General features: G+C 39.0%; 1 pseudogene; it reads right to left on the bottom strand.

Moving 5' to 3' along the window:
* The window catches only part of LOC125411573 (zinc finger and BTB domain-containing protein 6-like), a 51,764-nt pseudogene extending 32,690 nt beyond the window's left edge, over positions 1 to 19,074 (bottom strand).
* Between the last annotated feature and the right edge of the window lie 3,365 nt (positions 19,075 to 22,439).

The raw sequence follows: 22,439 nt of genomic DNA, 5'->3' as shown, positions 1-22,439 counted from the left end.
CAGATTGAGATAACAAGTCTATTTTGCACCAGTCTTCCATCTCCTCCCCACACTTTTAAGACTCAAACCTCAGTGCTAAGCCATCCTCTGCTGTGAAACAGGGTAGCATCTTCATTAATCTCTTCCTAAGCAATCTTCCTTACCAGCTATCTTCTCAATCATAATACAAGGGAGGTCATGTCTAAATTTTGTGGTCCAGCTTACCCAACAATGACTGTCTACTGATGAGAGGTCGAAGAATACAGTAATTGTTAATCCCACAAAGATGGATGTCTCCACTGATCATCAGAATGTCAAATAAGTTGTCTCTCTTTACCAGCTCTCAGCCATGGGCCAGCACCAGGCATGCCACCATACTCCTACTAGTATGGCCCATTAAGACCCACTGGAAGCATTCAGCTGCTTTCCTAATCCAAATTATCAATGTCTCTTTTCCACTAACAAGCAATATGGTAGGATTTTCACAGGAATACCCCATTCTGTCTTGTTCACCCACCCTTCTAAAGATGGGAAGAGACAGCATGACCAAGGCAACATTTACAATAGACACTTAATTAGGGACTTGTTTAAAGTTTCAAGGGTTAGTCTGTTATCAATATTATGAAGAATATGGCAACCTGTGGGCGTGCATGGTGCTTGAGGAGTCGAGAGCTCTACATTCTGATCCACAGGCCAAAATACTCTCTCTCTCTCTCTCTCTCTCTCTCTCTCTCTCTCACACACACACACACACACACACACACACACACAGAGGCACAGAAAGACAGACAGAGACAGAGACAGAGACAGACACTGGACTTAGCATAAGTGTTTGAAACCTCAAAGCCTACCCCACATCAATACACATTCCTCAACAAGATCCTACCACTTAGTCCTTCTAATCCTTTTGAATATTGCCTCTCCATGGTGACTAAGTATTTAAATATATGAACCTGTGGGGGTCATTCTTATTCAAATCACCACATCCTTCCTCTAGAAAATTCAGGAGTTCTCACCAGTCATCATGGGTAATACAAATTGCCTGACCCAGTTCCTTAGGAAGCTTGACAGTAAAGAGAACATTTGCTGTCTGAAGGTTGAATGCCTTGAAGTTAGAGTAACTTGTCAATAATACATATGTAAACTGAAATGTTTGAAGATTTTAAGGCTCCATTTAATGAAACTTGTGACATAAACAACACACAATTATTACATCATTGGAGAAAAATAATGTAAAATTGTCATAGAGAAAGGCTGACCTGCCCAAATGACTGAAGAGGTTTACTATTTAGTGTTTGGTTATTTTCATAAAAATTTCACAATAATATCAATATGAAGCATGTGGCTCTTAGTAACTTGCTAATGAAAATGGGTGACAGGTTGCTGTAAAATGTGTGTCTTTCCAAATCCTCTCTTCTGATCGGGCTAGAAGTTTTCCTTCCCCTCAGTTCAAGTCAACAGATATATATTCCTAAGGGGAGTGGGAAAACTGAAGCTTGAGCCACATAGCTGCACCCTCTTTCAAAAGTGCTTTCAAAAGAATACTAGCAGGAGACATCAGGCATTTTAAAGCCACAACTTCATATCGACATCAAAATACAACACTGAAGAGGAAGAAAACCTGAAAGTCTACTGAGGTGGAAAGGTCTCACTTGACCATAAAGTTTCCGTATGAAGCGGGGGCGCCCAACCTTTCTAAGGCTTTCACCCTCTAAGACAGTTCCTCATACTGTGGTGACCCCAACCAGAAAATTATTTTGTTGCTGTTTCATAACTGCAGTTTTGCTACTAATATAGTGATGTAAATATCTGAAATGTGACCCCCCCTAGAGGGGTCACAACTCAGAGGTTGACAATGGCTGCTATGAGGTGGGGTTCATACATTGAAATCTTAGGTGCAATTGATCAGCTTTCATGAAGAGATCGTGTCTGTGGAGGCTGCCTTCACCAGTGAACATATCCATTGATGGGTTCATAATTTTGCGTCATTTGAATGAAGATGTGGGGATTAAAAGGTGGCCTAGCTGGTGAAATCAGGTTACTGTGAGGAGAAAAGGCAGCATTGTATCTCTAGATCCTTCTTGTATCCCTAGCCTAAAGTAGTCACACTTGTGCCACTGTGGGGAGTTTGATTTGCTGCTCCAGAGTCCCATGCTAGGTCTTCCCTTCCATGATGCACTGCACCCTCTTAAAGTTTTAGCAAGGATAATGCCTTCTTGTCAGGTTCTAACTGGTAAGTCACTTACATGGGGATTGACACACTAGGGTAAGGAGTGACTAAACACCCCAGACATGGTTGACGTCAGCTTCTGTGAGTCTGTTGAAGTATTTCTTTGGGGCATCTATTTGTCCTGTAGAAAAATCTTCGTAAGTTGAGATTACTATACTGTGAGAAGGCACATTCTGGCCACAGAGAGGACAGGCTGACCTAGAGGTACCAAGACAAGATCTGTCTCTCCCGTCTGATCAAATTCTGGTGTTAATTATGTGATCAGCTATAGTGCCATAGGGTTGATATCTTATAAGGGACCCTAAGTTGAGGACTGGATCACCCGCCAGTGGGCTCACTCGTGGAGAATATTTGCTCTGCCTCTCTCAGTTGTCACTAAGTGTCTGCAGTTCTTCATCTAAGGGCTGGGACCTTGTGAGATTGAGGCCATTCACATTGGAACGTCAACTGGTATTGTCGGTGTACAGATCCTGTGTAGGCAGTCATATTGTTGAGAGTTCATGAGCGCAGATACCCTGTCATATAGAGAGAACTCTGTCTCACAGCAGACATCCTGCTCCACTGGCTCTCACAATCTGTCCATCTCTTTAGTGATAGTCCCTGAGAAATGGGTATGGGGTTGGGCTGCACAAGTATCAGCTGGGGTTGGGCACCCCAGGGTCAGTGTTTTCTGCATTTCAAGCAGCTAATTGGCTATTTCTGTAACTGGGGGGAGTCTTAAAGGGAAATCTATGATGTCTTGGATCAATATTCATGGTTGACATGAGCATTGTCATGTAAGGCCCACGGGAATACCAAAACCTTCTTAAGATCAGACTCAGAGAAATGGCAAATCTTCCCCTGGTCCATGTGTGGAAGAAGATGGTGTGTACAGAAAATGTCCACTACCGCTTCCTCTTCCTAGATGTTTACAGCTTGATAGCTTGATAGCGCTGCCCTACAGAGACTCCCTACCCAAATTAGCTAAGCCTGCCTCCTTCATGCAGCTGGATACAATAGACCTGCCTCCTCCATTCAGATTTATAAAATAAAACACTGAGTTTGTTGGCTTCCAGGGCATCTCCATCAGAGTGCATAGCCCAGCCAATCCCAGTTTTTCTGTATTTGTGTCTATATGTCTATCCTTTCTTCATTACTCCTGATCTAATTAGGTCAGTTTGGTCAGCCTCCAAGCTGTTCAGGTTTTGGCACTAAGTGATATGAAACTTGATTGCATAAATAAACACATGATTTTGTAATGCCAGATTTGCAAAGAAAGCAAAAGTATTTGAGAAAATACAATGGTCACATTTCTAAATGAACATGAAATAAAAAGAAAGGAAATATGTGCAGACTTCCCAACTTTGGTTTGAAAGACTCCATTGTATAAAAGAGACTTGAAGGCAAAACAAGAATGGAGACACTTGTTTTATTTTCTGGAAAAAACAGGCAGTTGCTGTACACATCAAGGGACTCCAGCTAAATGGAGCTGTTTTTAGTACAAAGAATCTTGAGATAAATTAGGAGATAAGAGTAAATGTGTTACACATAAAATAAAGAAGATGTTTTCCTAGTTTCTCAGCAAGTCAAAACAGAAACTGCATCCAAGTTGATCTTACACGACTCTTGCTTTGGAACCCATTAGTCTCTCTGGTAAGGAAGGCAGAAAAGACTCAAGCAGTGAGCAATGCCTTGAGGCTGGGCTGCAGGGAGCGATTTTTTTTTTTTGTTTTGTTTTTGTTTGTTTGTTTGATTATGGTTTATTTTTTTTCCAAAGTTTATTAAATTATAAAAGTTTCCATTTCTGCCCCTCCTCCCAACACCCTCCCACTCCTCCCACTCCCTCTCCTCCTCCCTTTCCAACCCTAAGAGCAGTCAGGGTTTCCTGCCCTGTGGGAAGTTCAAGTTCCTCCCCCCTCCCTCCAGGTCCAGGAAGGTGAGTATCCAAACAGACTGGATCCCCAAAATCCAGTATATGCAGAGAAAACTAGTCCCAGTGTCATTGTCAGTGGCTTTTCAGAAAGACTCCGGGCCAGCCACATTCAGAGAATCTGGTTGGATCACGTGCTCGTTCAGTCCCAGTCCAACTGGCCTTGGTGAACTCTCATTAGATCAGTCCCATTGTATCAGTGGGTGATCGCACCCCTCGCGGTCCTGATTTGCTTTTTCATGTTCTTCCTCCTTCTGCTCCTCATTTGGACCTAGGGAGTTAAGTCCAGTGTTCCAATGTGGGTCTCTGTCTCTATCTCCATCCATCGCCAGATGAAGGATCTATGGTGATAAGCAAAATATTCATCAGTATGGTTATGGGCCAAAGCCGGTTCAGGCACCCTCTCCTCTGTCCAGAGAACAATCCTGGACCTGGGATCCCATTTATAATCAAGTATCCTGTAAACCCTAAAATGACTCCCTTAGTTGAAATATATTCTTCCCTGCTCCCATATCCATCCTTCCTCCCTCCCCCCCATCCCAGTCCACCGAGCTTTCCCCATTCCTCTCCTACTCCCTTCTCTCTAACCCTCTCCCCTTCCAACAACCCTCCCACCTCCCCCCCATGCACCCGAGGTTACCTGGGACTCTTGTCTATTTCCAATCTCCAGGAGGATAACTACATGATTTTCTTCAGGTTCACCTTCTTATTTAGCTTCTCTAGGATCACGAATAATAGGCTCAAAGCCCTTTAATTATGGCTAGAATCCACTTATGATTGAATACATACCATATTCCTCTTTTTGGGTCTGGCTTACCTCAATCAGTAAAGCGTTTTCTATGTCCATCCATTTGCATGCAAAATTCAAGATTTCATTGTTTTTTACCGCTGAGTAAAACTCTAATGTATATATGTTCCACACCTTCTTTAACCATTCTTCTATTGAGGGGCACCTAGGTTGTTTCCAGGTTCTGGCTATTATAAATAGTGCTGCTATGAACATAGTTGAACAAATGCTTTTGTGGTATGACAGGGCATCTCTTGGGTATATTCCCAAGAGTGGAATTGCTGGGTCTTGAGGGAGGTTGACTCCCAGTTTCCTGAGAAACCGCCACACTGATTTCCACAGTGGCTGCACAAGTTTGCATTCCCACCAACAATGGATGAGAGTTCCCCTCTCTCAACATCCTCTCCAGCATAGGCTATCATTGGTGTTTTTGACTTTAGCTAATCTGACCGGTGTAAAATGGTATCTCATAGTTGTTTTTATTTGCATTCCCTGATCGCTAAGGATGTTGAGCATGACCTTAAGTGTCTTTTGGCCATTTGAAGTTCTTCTGTTGAGAATTCTCTGTTCAGATCAGCACCCCATTTTTTAATTGGGTTAATTAGAGTTTTAGTGTCTAGTTTCTTGAGTTCTTTGTATATTCTGGAGATCAGGCCTTTATCTGATGAGGGGTTGGTGAAGATCTTCTCCCAGTCAGAAGGTAGCCTTTTTGTCTTACTGACGGTGTCCTTTGCTTTACAGAAACTTCTCAGTTTCAGGAGGTCCCATTTATTCATTGATTCTCTTATTGTCTGTGCTACTGGGGTTCTACCTAGGAAGTGGTCTCCTGTGCCCATGTCTTGTAGACTACTTCCCACTTTCTCTTCTATCTGATTCAAAGTGGTCAGATTAATGTTGAGGTCTTTAATCCATTTGGACTTGATTTTTGTGCATGGTGATAGATATGGATCTACTTTCATTCTTCTACAGGTTGACATCCAGTTATGCCAGCACCATTTGTTAAAGATGCTTTCCTTCTTCCATTGCATACCTTTAGCCCCCTTGTCGAAAATCAAGTGTTTATAGGTTTGTGGGTTAATATCTGGGTCTTCTATTCGATTCCATAGGTCGACTTCGCTGTTCTTATGCCAGTACCAAGCTGTTTTCAATACTGTAGCTGTGTAATAGAGTTTGAAGTCAGGGATGGTAATGCCTCCAGAAGTTCCTTTATTGTATAAAATTGTTTTGGCTATCCTGGGTTTTTTGTTTTGTCATATAAACCTGATTATTTTTTTTCTCGAGGTCTGTGAAGAAGTTTGATGCGATTTTGATGGGGATTGCGTTGAATCTATAGATTGCTTTTGGTAGAATTGCCATTTTTACTATGTTGATTCTCCCAATCCAAGAGCAGGGGAGGTCTTTCCATTTTCTGGTATCTTCCTCAATTTCTTTCTTCAAAGACTTAAAGTTCTTGTCAAAGAGGTCTTTCACTTCCTTGGTTAGAGTAACCCCAAGATATTTTATGCTATTTGTGGCTATCGAGAAAGGTGATGTTTCTCTGATTTCCCTCTCTGCTTCTTTATCTTTTGTGTATGGGAGGGCAACTGATTTTTTGGAGTTGATCTTGTATCCTGCCACATTACTAAAGGTGTTTATCAGCTGTAGGAGTTCTTTGGTAGAGTTTTTGGGGTCGCTTATGTACACTATCATATCGTCTGCAAATAACGAAAGTTTAACTTCATCCTTTCCAATTCGAATCCCCTTGATCTCCTTATGTTGTCTTATTGCTATTGCTAGAACTTCAAGCACTGGATATATTCTTTAAGAAATCATTTTAGGTGATTTTGGACCAAGATAAGAGACTTTCTCAACACAATCCTGGCAAACCGATTGCAAGAACACATTAGAAAAATTATCCATTATGATCAAGTAGGCTTCATTCCAGAGATGCAGGACTGGTTCAACATACGCAAATCTATCAATGAAATCCATCATATAAATAAACTGAAAGAAAAAGGCCATATGATCATCTCATTAGATACTGAAAAAGCATTTGACAAAATCCAACATCCCTTTATGATAAAGGTGTTGAAGAGATTGGGGATACAAGGATCATACCTAAATATAATAAAAGCTATTTACAGCAAGCCGACAGCTAACATCAAACTGAACGGAGAGAAACTCAAAGCCATTCCATTGAAATCAGGAACAAGACAAGGCTGTCCACTCTCCCCATACCTCTTCAATATAGTGCTAGAAGATCAACTCCAAAAAATAAGTTGCCCTTCTATATACAAAGGATAAAGAAGCAGGGAGGGAAATCAGAGAAACTTCACCTTTCACGATAGCCACAAATAGCATAAAATATCTTGGGGTAACTCTGACCAAGGAAGTGAAAGACCTATTTGACAAGAACTTTAAGTCTTTGAAGAAAGAAATTGAGGAGGATACCAGAAAATGGAAAGATCTCCCTTGCTCTTGGATTGGGAGGATCAACATAGTAAAAATGGCAATTCTACCAAGAGCAATCTATAGATTCAATACAATCTCCATCAAAATCCCATCAAACTTCTTTACAGACCTTGAGAGAACAATGATCAACTTTACGTGGAAAAACAAAAAACCCAGGATAGCCAAAACAATCTTATATAATAAAGGAACTTCTGGAGGTATAACCATCCCTGACTTCAAACTCTATTACACAGCTACAGTATTGAAAACTGCAGGGAACGTTTTTAATAAAGGCCTAGAACTTGGGTAGGATTGCTTATGTGTTTTGCATAGCAGCTTTGCTAGGTGACTCAGTACAGGATGTCCTTCTATGTTCATGTCATCAAATGTGCCAAAAATGATGCTCAACCTGCTTCCAATGGGCTTCACAAAAGCATCCAGGGCCTGCGAGGATTTGGTCTTAGATAAAAATGTAAACGTTACTAAATATTGCTTTAGTAAGAATTGTCTTTAACTCTTAGAATAGAACTCTTGGGTGGTAAGATGCATCATTTAGGTGATGTGATCATACACAACCACAACCTCCTTGGTCTTGATGTAGATTTCTCCAAGTTCAAGGCCAGCTTGGTCTCCATAGCAATTGCCAGGCCAAGAAGAACTCCAAAGCGAAACTCTGTATGAAAGTAATAGCAAAAATTTGTAATTTTTACGTTTTCAAAATTGAAAATAAAACAAAGCTGCATGCTTTAAGAAGTAAAGACTGAAATCTTTTGTTGTTTGATTGTTTTGTTTTGTTTAGTTTTTGTGTTTTGGGACAGGGTTTCTCTGTGTAGCTCTGGACGTCCTGGAACTCACTCTGTAGATCAGTCTGGTCTTGAACCCACGCACAAAGAACCACCCGCCTCCCAAGTGCTGAGATCTTATATATGGCTTTACCAAAATGAAATAAACAACAATATAAATAAATAACTCTAAAGTTTAAGACACAGATTTGATATGCTAACATTTAAATTTGTTTTTTCAAATGTTGATATTTATCCAAGAGGTATATATATATATATATATTATATATATATATAATATATATATATATATTTCCCAGAAGCCCCAGGTGATATTCTTGTGTCGCTTACATCTTTGTATCTTATGGCTATAGGTCATTAATTCCTTAGCAAGATGTTCACATATAATGTTAATGACAAATGTTTATAAATGGTTTAGTAAATGTATTTATTTGCTGTGTGTGTGTGCCCCTGTATGCTCATTTATGCCGTGGCACAAGTGTGTCCGTAGAGGGTAGCACATGGGAGTCCATTTCCCCCTCCTACCCTGTGTATTCTGGAGATGAAACTCAGGTCATCAACTTTAATGGCATGCGACCTTATCCCCTGAGACACATTTACCCACAGGCCCAATGATTGGCTTTTAACTTTTATTTTTCCCCTTAACATTTTTCAATAATCTACATTTGATTGTACAATTTTTTGACAACCTAAAGATTTCTGTTTAATAAATTAAAGTTAGTTTTCAAGGAAAATAGTATTCAATGCGGCGCGCATCCTGACCGGCAGGAATGAATGCCACCAAAACGAGAATTCCTTCCCTGGTCACATCTTTATTTGGAGCATTCCCTTGAGGAAAATTGGGGGAAGGGAAGATAGAGCAGGGACGAGAGAAAGCTTAGAGAGAGAGCGTTGGGCCCCGAGGCAGCTGCTTTTAAACGGTGGAGAGGCTTGAACGCTGTCCTGATTGGTTAATGCCATTCTGCTGTTCTGAGCATGTGCAAGCAAGGGTGCAGGCAAGGGTGCTCAGCCCCACATGGCTACCTCCAAACTGCAGGACCACCTGTGCCTCCAGGTGGCTCCCAACAATTCAATATGCAAATCAACTTAAGAAGCAGAATAATGCTCTCACAAGAAGAAGTTGTATTTTTAAATTTAACATTCAAATTCAATAAATACTTTAATTTTAAAATTAAAACCATCCTGCTTGAATATAAACACATATATTTAATTATTGGAGCTTTATTAAATTTCTAGCACACATATTCTTCATGCACAGCAAATCTCTTATGGGCAGCCAGGCTGTAGGAAGATCAGCTGCTGTACCAAGATTTCATGTATAAACTGCACACACTCTGATTTTACAATTCATTTAAACCCTGAACTTCATTACCAATTCTCATTATTAGATGGGGCCATCGTGAAATCAAGTCCTGTGGCCTACTCATGGGAGTCTATTACACATATGAATGCCCTTGAATCTCTGTGATGTGATGTTCCTAGAAATAATTTATTCAGGTTCCTTTTCCAACTTTGCATCTAACTAGTTCTTGCCAGCTTTTTTAGAGAGGGGCTGACTGTGGGCTGCTTCTCCATGCCCCTACAAAAGAAAATAAAATGATAAAATGGGTGTTCACTTCTCCCTGGGAGTCTTTCACTCTTACATAATTGATGTATTTCTGACGACTGTGCATTGACATAAACTTTGGTCCTCACAAGACCTCCTCTCTGTGTACTATTCTATGGTGATATATGATTCTGCAGCATCACAAACATATCTGTTACTCAGGATAAATAATGTCTTTCTGTTCTTATCTGAAACTGTGGTTCTCCTGAAATAAAACCTACCGGAAAAGGCTTGAAATTTGAAATTGTAAATCCTTGTGCATATTCAAATTAAATAAAGGTGGAGGTTGAAGAAAATGTGCCATGAATCTTAAATGAAACATGAGACAATACTCTAAAAGTACAAACCCCCAGTGCTTTGTGGTTATGTCTAACAAGTAGTGGAATTACACAGAAAGCAAGCATGCTGAGCAAGATGGTCCACCTTTGAGTCGGAAATATCGTGCGTATTGACAGGTCCACTAGTCTCAACACAGCTTCCTTTAAATAAGCACAAAGAATATTTTGCAGGGCCAGAGAGATGGCTCAGTATGTAAAAGTGTTTGCTCTCATACCTGAAACTGGAGGGAGTTTTTCCTGGGGACCCACACATGGACAGAGAGAACATAAGCCATAAGCTACTCTCAGGTATCCACAAGCACACTATGACATGTATGTGTCCACATACATGCACACAAATGAGTTAATAAAATATAGTATCAATTTTTAAAGGAACACTTTGGTGGTTTATTAAGATGAATAAAAATAGGTAAAAATACAACTTAAAATGTTCAAGTAAGTAATGGGTTACTTTAGTATTCTTCATGTTGGGAAATATAGGAAGTTAGCAGATTTTTGTTTGATTTCATAATTATATTATGGTTGCAAGGGATGGGGCACTATAGCTTCTTGTTTATAATAAGACTTGTAAGATATAAGCCCATAAACATCTACTTGTCATTGTAAGGCTTGCAGTTGTGGTAGCTTAATGGACTGGTATCTCTTAGTCTCCTTCAGAGAAGAATTAGTCGTTCTTTTTATCTGCTGATATGCTGCATGAGTTAGCATTTGGAAGACACTTTAAATTTCCCATGGAGAATAAAAATCATTGCACAACCATTTTCCCCAAAGGATAGTAAAGGATACCTTTGGGTCTTATTTACTTTAAAGACACTCATTTCTAGAAAAGCCTGAGTAACAGGTTTCTGAATAGGGTGGTGCTGCCCTGCTGGAGGGAATGTCATGCCTTGAGGCACAGAAGATGAGTACAGGGTATACCTGTATCTCTGCTGACCTATTCTGGTTTGATGGAGTTACTCATATCAAGGGAAATACTTTAATTCGATGTCTCCTTCAATTTTCTCATGAAGACATCATTTGTTATTTCAACTTTTACAAAACACTACAGAGGGAGGAGGAAAAGAAAAAAATCCAATGATTACACATGCTGCTGAATTTGTGTAATATCAACACTTGTGCAAACAGCAAAACAGATTGTGAGCCGGTCCATTCACTACCACAGGCCTTTGGTGCTTCCTGTCTGCCAATGTCCACAATCAGCAAGCAAACACCTTGCTTTCTAACACTGTGTCTCTGACTTCAAATCTTTTGAATTTCATATGACTTCTGAAGTGCAATGTGTAAGTGATATGGCAGGGTTCTCTCATCCAGTATTTTATATCTGAGATTTGTTGATATTCAACATGTAGGGATGTGGGACCAACCTCTTGCTATTGTTGCTACATCTTTTCATTCATGAATATTTCACCATCATTCGTAAAATTTGGCAGGATTCATGATTCTCAAATTTTGAATATTACCAACTGGGTTGTTACCAGACAAGCTCAAGATGCCTCGTGAAGCCACATTTCTTAAATCCTTCATTGTGTCCCAGTATCAACACATGGATAATGTATGGCGCCTTTCATCCTTTAGGCCTGTGAAGACCTCAGCTAACTCTCACAGTAAGACCAGCCAACTATGTGGCATCCCATATAATAGGATGGCTGTTTTCATTTAATATAATTCTGTGGTTTTTTTCCAGGTATTTCACTTGTGAGGACAATGCCAGTCTCTGTTCTTCATCTTAGAGAACACGCAGATTTCTGAATGTTAAAATTTCTCACATTCATAGTGGAAACTCACTTGGCTTAGAGCATGACAGTTTAGATATCATTAGACTTATAATCAGATTTCTGAAAACAGGTAGGCAGAACACATGGAAAGAATCTGTAAAAGAAGATGCAGTAGGTCACAAGGAAACCGGTGACTTTAGACTTGTCTGAAACCACAGGCGCGAAGCATCCCATCCACACCGAAGAACACTTCTTTAAAGTTGGGTCTGCTTCCTCTGTGAATGTCTTTGCCTGGCCTAGTGCTGGCATCAGGGTGACACTAAGGTCACAACGTCACCTGGGATGAGTTCCTGTCTTTGGGGTAAGGCTTGTGGTTAACACTATGCTAGAGATTGATATTTTTTTTCTAAAATAGCCAATAGGATTCAGTAGGAAGACTTGTGGGCTTGGGGTTTTCACAGAAGGGTTTATCATTACAAGGAAAAGAATTCATTCATAGGCATACTTACATCTGTTTCTGTTGTTGCTATGCTTTGATTTTCCTATCCATCTCTGGGCATCACAAGGTAAAGGCTCCAACATTATTCCCATTTATTCTATCTTTTAATGATATAACTGACTACAAAGGTGATATTAATGGTTGTCATTTTTCTTTTTCCCTTAAACATACTGGAGAATGTATTACATTCATCTACCCGAAAAAGAAGCAACAATTGGTGGTTGTTTCAGATAATTGATTAATGCAAATATGTCTAGGTTGTGTGTGTGTGTGTGTGTGTGTGTGTGTGTTGTCTGTGTGCATGTATCCTCTATGGCACATGTGGAAGTTAAATTTCAAGGAATCAGCTGTCTCTTTTCACTTCAAGTTTTGAGTATTGAACTCAGGTCCTCAGACATGGTGATAAGCTCTTTTAACCACAGACCCTTTTCAATAGCCTCGTAAAGTTAAATCTTCTATAGTTTATCATTTGCTTGCTTTATAATTCTCTTTTTCTCAACTTTATAATTTTAACTATTACCTAAAAAACTATTACATAACTATTACATAACCTTGGTTTGAACTTGTCTTTTTTATGGTTTTCTTTATGTTCACCAATATCGATATGGGGTGTGGGCTTTATACTGGTCATATAATAATCTACTTCATAAATTTCTTTTTACACCCTGCTTGTAGTTCTTTGAATGTAATTGTCTCCCATAATTTTATAGCAAGTGGCATTATTAGGAGATGCGGCTTTATTGGAGTGCATATGGCCTTGTTGGTGGAAGTGTGTCACTGTGGGGGTGGACAGGGTCTCAGTTGACTTCCTGTTTCCTGAAAGATGCAGGACTCTCGGCTACTACTCCAGCACCATGTCTGCTTTTATGTTACCATGCCCCACCATGAGGATAATGGAATGAAGCCCTGAAAATGTAAGCCACCCTAGTTCAACATTTTCATTTATAAGAGTTGCAGTGGTCACAGTCTTTTCACAGCAATGGAAACCCTAAGACACTGCTCCAGACTCGTTAGACAAGTTCTGATAGAATCTGTTTTCAGCAGCTTTGTTCAGAATACTTCACATTTTCTTTGTCATCTCAGGTTTGTCTCCTTGATTCTTTATAAGCACAATATTCGTTTTTTTATTAACTTATTCTCTCATATATTAAATCCTAATAGCAGTTTCCCTTCCCATCCACTCCTCCTCCCTTTCCCTTCAGAAAAGGGCAGGCCTACCAGTGATATAACCAAATATGACATAGTAAGTTGCACTAAGACTAAATACCTCCCCTTAAATTAAGGCTGGGCAAGGCAACCCAACAGGACGGGAAGAGTCCCAAAATCAGGCAAAAGAATCAGAGACAGCCCTTGTTCCCTCTCTGAGGAGTTGTACAGAACACCAAGCTACATAACAAAAACATATATGTAGAGGGCCTAGATTAGACTCATGAGGTTCCCTTGTTGTTGGTGCAGTCTCAATGAGACCCTATTAGTGCAGGTCTGTAGATTCTGTGGGTTTTCTCATGGCATCCTTGACCCCTCTGTCTCCCATGATCCTTCCTTCCCTTCATCTGCAGGACTCACTGGGTACCACCTACTGTGTGGCTATGGGTCTCTGCATCTGTTTCCATCAGTTGCTGAATGAAGCCTCTACAATGATGACTGGGTCAGTCTCCTGTCTACCAGGCTAGCCCAATATTATTAGGAATCATTTTATTTACTTTTTCTTTTTTCCCTTTTTTGCTGGGTTTTTTTTTTGGGGGGGGGGGGTAGGTACACTATTCTTCTTAGCCTTCATACATCTGGAAAGTGTTACACTTTCTCGTGAATTCTAACTGTTGTGTTCAGAATACATACAACATGTAACTATTATCCTTTTAAGTTATCAGTGTCAGTGAATTATATATTTTGGCCAAGTGTAAGTCTTAACATTTTTTTTCTGGGTGTTCAAAATTAGTGTGGAGACACATTCAATGTGAGAAACACTGAGCCATCTGCAGATAAGTGCGGTTGACTAAAACGGTCATTCAACTTCTGCATGCTTACTTACTTCTACCTTCAAGTACCACGAGAGGAAAGTCAAAGACAAATGTTAACATATTTGCGGAGTTATTAATTTCTCTTCCTTTCTACTTTGTTTAAAAGAATACAGTGAATTAAGGAACTCTGTCTCGTCCTTGAACTGATCTTTCTCTCATAATGAACCACTCATGGGTCCTAGAACCATTTCCCTGGCTTCTTCTTCCTCGGATATTATCATGACCACCCCAATTTTCTGGTATTTAGTTCTCACGCAGTACATATTTTTTCTGCCCTTTTAATCGCTTGCTTAATCACGCTTCTGTGCATGTATGTGCAAATGCATGCAGGTGCACTTGGAAACCAGAAATGCTTCTCTGGTCTCCTGCAACAGTTGCAGGTAGTTGTGAGCCACCCGGAAATGGGAGCTGGGAATCAAACGTGGGGCTAGCACTCTTAACTACAAGTTATCTCTCTAGTATCTATTTGTTTTGTCTTTAAGTCACATTCATTTGTCACTTCATTTTTTTCACCTCATATCTTGAATTTTTATGCAGTCTAAAAACATCTACTTTTTAATTTGGCAGCATGCACCTTTTGGAAATAATAACATTGACTCTACTGTGTTTATTACTCCAGTGACTATTTTCCATTTATCATGTTAGTCTTTGGCCTGTTATTTTTCCTCCATCTGTCATTGTGTGCAATAACTGAGTGTTTTATTATTTCATGAGATGTCAATGATTAGCCTGGTTGACAGCTATTAATACCATTTCCAAATTCCTTCTAACAGTTACTTATCATTTTAAGAAAAGAAATACTTTAGAAAACTATATTCTGTGCTTAAACGTTTATCCCTTTCAGCTCTCTTTGTTCCGTACTTTCAACATAAGTTTCCAGTTGGTTGCACTTTTTTTGTTAGATAATATGGTTATGTATTCCTTACACTCTACATGAACTAATGAAAAATTTGTTCAATTGTTCGAAACAATTTGGCTTCAAAAAGGTATTTATTTCACACTTACCTAATGACAATTTAGTTTTTGGTTACCGACTGAGATGACCCATTCCCACAAATTGAGAAATATTTACTCTCTCTCCTTCTGCAGATCTCTTGAAGTTGGTGTTTGGAGGTCTTAGATTGACATCCCAGGTACCTTGCATTGGTACCTGTCATCTTTCTTTCCGTATGTGCAGTGCTTGGTCCTGGGCACATTTCCTGACACCTTTTCGCACTCAGAACTCAGACTTAGCTACTATTCCCTATGAAGGCAACTTAGATATTCTAACTGTTAGAGCATAAAATTGTTATTGCAACATACAGTGAACAATAGAGTCATACACTGAGCAGCCATGGGTGACCACAAGCATGTGCAGGTTTATGTGTGAGGGTGACATCTGTCTACCCAGGAGTTTTCAGTTCTTAAAATCCATGCTTTGCATCAATTTTATTTGTATTGATTTTGTCAGGTTAAAGAGAGATTAAGCATTGGTTTCCGTTTCAATAGAGCCTCGCAGTGAGTTCCTTTATTAGATATTTCTGATTTTGAAAGCATTGTTCATTCTTCAAACCAAACCATCCCAACATTAACATTGTATATTCAGTCTCTAATAATACAATACCTATATTCTGGTACAATTTCATAACATGATTGTAGATGATACCATGCCTCTGAAACTGGCACACTCCATATAAAACAATGATATTCATTTGAGAATTTACTACAATAGTTTTCTAATTTTTACATTAAATAGTTGAGTTGGCTATAAAATCAATTAGCTTAATTGTACTTAATAAATATTCAAGAATATTGAATGCGAATGATTGTATTTTCATTTGTTTTTAGTTACACATGCAAAGGTTAACTCCAGTCTGTGTGTATAATTTGGATGATTCTGTATGTACCAATTAAGAACATATATACATACATATATACATTTTAATTTTAATATAATGAACAAAATCAGCCTGGTAATTAATCTAGGAGTAAAATATTATTTCGCTAGTTGTACTCATCAATGTTAAAACTTCTTGTTCATTCTTACTCTGAAAAATCTTAATTATTTCACAATCATATTAACACTACAGTATCTTAACTACCATGCTAATTATAATAAATTGTCATTAGTTTTGTGATACTTAAAATATTTCTCAAATGAATAAAGAAACTGAAGTCTGGGAAATTAGTTAGGAGACAGCTCAATTAATCAGAAAGGCAGAGTGTAGAAGCAATAAAGAATTAATCAAATCCAGAAATGTGAGCATGTCCAAGTTTATAAAAAAAAAAAGTGTGAGTTTCACAGACTTCCTAATCTATTCAGTTATATGCGATCGAATGGACAATTGGATAAGTAAGCAATGGGGAAAGTTATGCCCTTTGTTATAAAGTTTTCGTAAGTCAAAGCCATCCACATATAAACTAAGGCCCAAAGATGGTGTGTAAGAAATATAGGAGCATGTTATTCAAGCCATAATATATTGGGAATAAACAAAAATACCAATCAAATCCTCACAGTCCCTGACTCTTTCTTGGAGCTACTTTTTCTTTCTTTTTTTTTTTTGAAAGTAAATTTTATTAAATTATAAAAGTTTCCATTTCCGCCCCTCTTCCCAACACCCTCCCACTCCCCCCACTCCCTCTCCTCCTCCCTCTTCATCCCTTAGGGCAGTCAGGGTTTCCTGCCCTGTGGGAAGTTCAAGTTCCTCACCCCTCCCTCCAGGTCCAGGAAGGGGAGTATCCAAACAGACTGGATCCCCAAAATCCAGTATATGCAGAGGAAACAAGTCCCAGTATCATAGTCAATGGCTTTTCAGAAAGACTTCGGGCCAGCCACATTCAGAGAATCCGGCCAAATTCCGAGAATCTGGTTAGATCACGTCCTCGTTCAGTCCCAGTCCAACTGGCCTTGGTAAACTCTCATTAGATACGTTCCCTTGTATCAGTGGGTGATAGCATCCCTCGCAGTCCTGATTTCCTTTTTCATGTTCTTCCTCCTTTTGCTCCTCATTTGGACCTTGGGGGGCTCAGTCCGGTGCTCCAATGTGGGTCTCCTTCTGTATCGCCGTCCTTCGCCAGATGAAGAATCTATGGTGATAAGCAAAATATACATCAGTATGGCTATGGGCCACGGCCGGTTCAGGCACCCTCTCCTCTGTCCAGAGAACAATCTGGGGATCTCTCCTTGGACCTGGGATCCCATATATAATCAAGTCTCCTGTAAACCCTAAAATGACTCCCTTAGTTGAAATATATTCTTCCCTGATCCCATATTCATCCTTCCTCCCTCCCCCTCCCCATCCCAGGCCACCGAACTTTCCCCATTCCTCCCCTACTCCCTTCTCTCTAACCCTCTCCCCTTCCATCAACCCTCCCACCCCCCCCATGCACCCGAGGTTACCTGGGACTCTTGTTTATTTCCTACCTCCTGGCGGATAGCTAAATAATCTTCATCAGGTTCATCTTCTTATTTAGCTTCTCTAGGGTCATGAATAATAGGCTCAAAGACCTTTAATTATGGTTAGAATCCACTTATGAGTGAATACATACCGTGTTCCTCTTTTTGGGTCTGGCTTACCTCACTCAGTAAAGCGTTTTCTATTTCCATCCATTTGCATGCAAAATTCAAGATGTGATTGTTTTTTACCGCTGAGTAAAACTCTAATGTGTATATGTTCCACACCTTTTTTAACCATTCTTCTATTGAGGGGCACCTAGGCTGTTTTTCATAGTTCTATTCTATTTAATAGACTATTTTTTATTAACTATTTTGAGAATTTTATGTGTGAGTGCAATGTATTTTGATTATATTCACTCTGAAATCCTCCCGTTACTCTTCTCAAGCCAGTTCCAGACCCCTTCTAACTTCTCTTTTTCTATAGCCCACTGACTCTAGTCTGTGCTTCCCATACACTCACAGGTATGGAGTCATCTGGGGGACATCATCTACTCACCTTAAAAGAAACTGAATTTTTTGATGACTTCTAATATATGAACTTTAAGACAAGACACTAAAATATGAAGCTTAAAATTTAAAGACAAGCAATCTTTCATAAAAATTTTTGAGAAACTCTATTAAAGACACTCCTATTTATCCATGAGGTAAAAATAAGTAAAATTAGGTTGCAGGGCTCAGTGATAGGTGAGTCTTGAAAGGAACAGCCAAATCTCCCTAGAAGCTGCAGTCTGCTCAACTTTTAACCAGGTAAAAGTTAAGATGAATTTCATCAGTAGACATTGAAATGTGAATTTATGTATAAATAACGAAAGGTAAAAAATTAAGAAAATGCAGTTTTAAACATTTTGTTTTTCGTATTTACTAAATGAGATAGTAAATGAAACATGGGCTATAGAAACAGCCTAATAGATATTTCTGAATCTAGGGCAAGAACATTTCCTGTAATTTATGTAACAGAGAGATGAAAGGAAAACTCTTGATAGGAATTTGAGACTGTGTACCACAGATGATGATCACCAATCTCAAGCTGATGGCTATCAAAGCGGGGGAACGGGTGTGTATGTTTGTAATGCTTCTTTTTTGCTGACTTTTGTTCTGTTTTTGAGGCTGAGTTTTGCAATCTTTCCTGGACTGATCTCCTTCTTCCCAGCTCATGCGATCCTCCTACCTCATTTTCAGAGTGATGAGACTGCAGGATGGGTCCCCATGCCTTATGGTGGCACCGTGCCTCGCTGTGCCACCACGCTTCCCAGCCCATGTGCCCTGCAGTGTCACTGTGCCTTGCGTTGGCACCATGATTTGCAGTGCTACCGTGCCTCATAGTGTTTCTGCCTTGCATCGCCACCAAGCTTTGTGCTGCCACCATGCCTTGTGGTGCCACTGTGCCTTGCCAACCGCTGGAGGCTTGCTTGAAAGATGCGAGTTTCTCCTCGTCATGCACAAATCTCTTCACTCTAACTTAGAAAACACTTCCAATGTATATTCCAATTATGAAAAATGTTAGAGTACATTTCGTTTTGTTGCAAGCAATATTCAGAAAAGGGACTGTCATATTCCTGGCAGTCCAACAGAAGATGCCAAGGACATGCCCAGCAGATGTCCTTTGTCCACGGCGATTGAAACACTGTGCCAAGGTGACAGGTGTAAGCCAATGAATACAAAGTTCACTGTGAGAAACATTTCAGTTTGTTCACGGTGACACTGAATGTCTGCCTATAGGTAAAGGACACAAGCTGGTTTTAAAATTAACAAATTTAAACAAAGGCTAAAAACGCACTGCCCCTAGATAGGGACGATACTGACTTAGAGGATCTGAGAACACAACAGAGCCACAGTTAATCTCTTTTTAACTTTCAGTCCTGAAATGTCACAAACCATATGAAAACAAACATTTCACTTGTTCCAGATCTTTAATTTATAGCTATAACTTTGTTTTCATATGACATCAGGTGCATTTGAAGAAATCAATTTTAATTAATAAAGCTAAAACTCTGTAACAATCACAAGCCTGAATTCCTTTTAAAAATGTACTGCTCAGAGCTGGGTATACAGGAGCACATCTATAATCTCAGAAACTGCAAAGTCGAGTTATGAAGTTGAGGATTTGTGGTCAATTTAACTGCATAGGAAGTTTAAAACCAATCCCAGCTATAGAAAACTTGTCCCAGAAACCTTAAAATAAAGACCAGTAAAATTTACAATGTCCATAAATATCAATATTATTATTCTGAAATTGTATTTTTCATAACTACTTTTCTCATTAAATATTTAACACACTTCAATTCTTTTATTGTATTTTATATGTATGTACATTTTCCTATCTAAAACAGTCATGAGAATATTCACATGTATGCAATGTAAATTAAAATGTGAAAACACATTTAGAGTCTATATAATTGCTAATTAAATTATAGATAAGGAACATTAAAGAATTCTATGGAACAGCTAATGAAATCATTGGCAAGTCAAATATCGAGAGAGAGAGAGAGAGACAGACAGAGAGAGAGAGAGAGAGACAGAGAGATGTTTAAAGACTACATGATGAAGCCTAGAGAGATGACTTAGTGGTTAAGAGTAGTTCCTGCTCCAGCAGAAATGACCCCCTCCTCTGGCCTCCATGGGAACAACACTCAAATGCACAAACGCACACACACACACACACACACACACATAATTAACAACAAATTTTTAAAAAAGAATTGTTCTCTGTGGGTGTTAATTATTCTCAGTCATGACAATTATGTTGAAAGTATTTTATGTAAATTTGATTTTACTATTCGTTTTAGACATTTGCTAAATGGCTAATTAAAATTCTAAAGAAGAGTTATGAACAACTGACAAAGTATTATCAGCTGAGAGCATTTGGAAGTCGAAGAATATTCATCTCTCTGCTCTTTTGACTTGCATGCATCTTTGGAACATTTCATAGTGAGTGGACAATGAATGTACACAGTATTAATTTCCAGTGAGGAGGATCCATTCAGGTTCAAACATTTACATAAAAAGAGAAGCTGGATAAGATAAAAAAAATAGTGCACCATGAGAAATTAGGCCCTGTCTAGAAGGAAAGAGTATTTGCCAAGAAACAAGAACCCAAGACAAATGTAGGATGTCCGAGACTTTGCACTGTTCACTGCAAAGGACTTCCTATTCAGTCTTCACAGAAACTGAGAATGGATACACAGGGATGACCTCAGAAAAGCCAGTAGAACGGAGCACATGTTTACCAGTAGAATATATAGATTTCAAAAAGGAGGCAAAAGATCACTCCAACATCAATCTGTCTGTATTGATGCAATGTTGCGTTGAAAAAAGTCGGCTTGGCCCTGGAATAATCACACAGAAACCACATTATTTAAATCACTGTTTGATACATTTGCTCTAGCTTCTTATTGGCTAACTCTTACACTTAATTTAACCCATCTCCATTAATCTGTGCATCACCAGATTAATGTAGACCACGAGGTTGTGGTCTACCAGCAAAGTTTCTATACATCTGTCTCGGCAGAGGCTCCATGGCTTCTCCCTAACTCTACCTCCTTTCTCCCAGCATTCAGTTTAGTTTTTCCTGTCTAAGTTCTGTTCACCAGTGGTATTCACAGCATACAGAGGGAAATCCCACATCAATGTCGACTGCTCTGACTTAAACACCTGGCTAGAAACAGTTACCCAAACAAGGGAAGTCAGGTGCATTGCATGTGAGTCTGGGTTTTGACAGGTGGAGAAGACTGAAGTGTAAATGAGTTTTTGTTAAAACAGTCAAAGAAATTGGAAGACAGGCTGATAGCTGGGAAAGGTTGAAATGTTGTGGCTTTTTAGTAGAAGAACGATTGTGGAAAGAGTAACTGAGCAAGTAGCTAGAAAGGAGAGTGAACTGGATCAGAGTGCAAGCTGGAGAGACCTAACATAGCAATGCAACAGATTCGCAGAGGTACTGAGCGTGAGCACCATCAGAGCTTCTACAGCTTCAGTCTCCTTGCTCTGAAGAGCCCATTTACACTTCACTTGTCAAAGCGTGGTAAGCATTATCTCGATTTAGTTCTACACATAGTTTTCCCTCCTTCCGCCATCACTTTTTTGTTATTAAAGAAAACAGCACATGACATATTTCTGGACATGATAGTGGGAAGATTGGGGATTTATTTTTAGAGAAGTGTTTTCTTAGAATGATATCTAATATATTATAAATGGTTATATTTATGTTTTATTTGAAATATAGTGGTCATGCCTTTCTTTCTCAAGGAAAACAGTTTTTAATAAAACTATTAACTTTTGACTTAGTATGTCCAAAAATGCAGAATGAATATCAATTTTGTAAGAGGTTTGTTTGATTGCCTGTATTAACATTAAAAGTAAGGCTGATAAAATAAATACTAAATAGATGATATTTACAGTCCCTTTATATGAACTAGGTACATGAAGCAATAAGAAATAGCTGAGGGATGAATATGTGGTAATTAACTTACATTAAAGAATTTAGTTGGTACAAGAAGACCAATTAATTCTTGACTGACAACTTAGTTTTGGTAAAGGAGCACAAAAATTTTAAGAAAACTGATAAAATATTGTCACATCATTAATTCTGAATTTCGATGGCTTTAAAGTGATTGCATATTAGGAAATTTGGACTTGGAGTTGTAAACTTTTTTTTTACTATAAGAATGAAAATACAAACTATGTGCTATA

Source organism: Myodes glareolus, chromosome 18 (genome assembly GCF_982192425.1).
Source record: "Myodes glareolus chromosome 18, mMyoGla1.1, whole genome shotgun sequence".
NCBI classification, from domain to species: Eukaryota; Metazoa; Chordata; class Mammalia; order Rodentia; family Cricetidae; genus Myodes; species Myodes glareolus.
Note: the sequence above shows the minus strand (reverse complement) of the source record. Positions and strands in the feature narration are given on the sequence as shown.